Raw genomic sequence first — 1,947 nt, 5'->3', positions numbered from 1 at the left:
AGTAAAGCCCTCTTTCCCTCTCCCCCTCCACATGTCCTAATGGGCTGTGTGTCTGAGGAATTTATAAGTCTCTTACAATTATTTCTGTTGTCACGACTGTCCAGAGTTAACTATAATCTGGTACCTGTAATTCCAATGACTGTGACAATACATGCTGAAGGAATATTGTTAGAATAACATATTTCTCTTTTAAACCAGCTTTGAAGTTGTTAGCTTGAGGAATCTAGGACTGTGTTAAATACTGTGAAGGAGCACAGATCCTAGTATCTTAAGCAGAGCTCCATTTGGAACTGTGATCAAGATGGCTAAAAATGCTATTGTTATCACATCCTTCGAATATGGTTCCAAGTCGGGTGAGCTGATTCTTGCAGTTTCTAAAGCCAGAGGACCTAACACAGCCTGGATTGTAGCTTTGGGTATCCATGAGAGAGCAATACATATTTTCTCCTTAAAAATTAAAACCAACAAAAGACATAAAGAAAAATGTAAAAGAAATTCAAACCAATAATGCCAAACTCATACAAGCAATAGAAATACCAATAGCATCTGACTTAAGAGCTGCAACAGATACTTCCAATCCAACCAAATCAAAAAGAAGGGGTTGAAAAATATCCCATGCAAATGAAATAATTTTTTGGACTCCAATCTTATCTATGGTCCAATTCACTCCTCCAGTGAAAGTCAACATTAGTGTGAATAATTCTCCAGCTCCATATATACTGATGCTATTGCTGACTAAGATCGCAGAAACAAACTCAAAATCAGGCATGCTTTCTTTATTGGAATATTTGTCTGATCTTCACTTGGAAAATATTGAAGGATAATTCCCAAAAATGTTCCTAGCAGCACACCAATAATTACGTTCTTACACGAAGTTAGGAGATTATGAAGTATGCCACCTGTGGAGAAGACTATGCTCATGAATGTAGCGAATCCAGTGATAGCCACGATGTCATCCAAACAACTAGCGGCCATTAGTAAGGCTGGAATGCCTTTCTCAATACCATATCCTTTTCCTTGCAAATGTAGCATGGAAAGGACAACAGTAGCAGGGGAGACAGCACGTACCACAAAACCTAAAAGAAATCCCCATTCCCGGGGAAAATTCATAAGGAAGAGGGAAATAACAGCAGTCGAACATGCCTCCATGAGGCATGGACTCCTAGGCAATCTTAAACTCTCTTCAAATGCTTCAAAGCCTGTGGATAGAGTCCAAGTCCAGCTTTTATTAGGATAAGGGTAAGGGCAGTATTTCTTAAAGTTGAAGACCACTTGTAAATAATATGGATGCGCTCAGTGATATATGGAGCATTCCTAATGGTAAAACCAGCCAATAACATCCCAAAAAGAGGTGGAAGTGGAGGCACTGAAGGTATTCTAATGACTTCCAAAAGTTTCCCCCCCAACTAGGGAATAATAAAAGACAATGAATAGTCCAAATAAATTTTCATCAGGGCAATGACCAGGGCTTGAGATTGACCAGATTGTAAACAATATCATAAAAAGGAAAACTCCAGAAAATATGGCAGGAATAGTAAGGGCTGGCAGACCAGGCTCTCCTGGATAGGGAGCACCTAACACCACTGCGGACTCTCCCCAGGCTGTGGGACTCTGGCATGAAGCCCACGCCATCTTGAAGGAGAGAGTGGCCTCTTCTAGGAACTCATCAACACCACCACCCAGACAGGCCTTGGACACTACCCACGACCTGGCAGCCACTCCAGCCAAAACCCTGCTGCCCCACCCACAGACCTGCAGACCTAAAGGTGCACAGCTCCCGCAGCTGTAAGTGCGACATCCCCCCTCCCCAGCGGCAGACGCCTGGACTCCACAGTCGCATATTTTCAGCGCACAGGCCTCCTGAGCCCACGGCTCCACAGGAAGCTCTGGGGTGCCACTGTAAGCCCCTGCTGGGTGTGCTTTTATACAAACAAGGACGCACTTCCC

The 1,947-nt window shown here is 43.3% G+C and overlaps 1 pseudogene across 1 annotated transcript; it reads right to left on the bottom strand.

The window, feature by feature from the left end:
• Positions 1–735: 735 nt before the first annotated feature.
• On the bottom strand, positions 736–1,632 carry LOC308522941 (sodium/hydrogen exchanger 9B1-like; annotated as a pseudogene). Its single transcript has one exon. The product of its transcript is annotated as a sodium/hydrogen exchanger 9B1-like (transcript).
• Positions 1,633–1,947: the final 315 nt, after the last annotated feature.

Source organism: Myotis nattereri (genome assembly GCF_964212035.1).
Source record: "Myotis nattereri genome assembly, chromosome: 8".
Lineage (NCBI taxonomy): Eukaryota > Metazoa > Chordata > Mammalia > Chiroptera > Vespertilionidae > Myotis > Myotis nattereri.
Note: the sequence above shows the minus strand (reverse complement) of the source record. Positions and strands in the feature narration are given on the sequence as shown.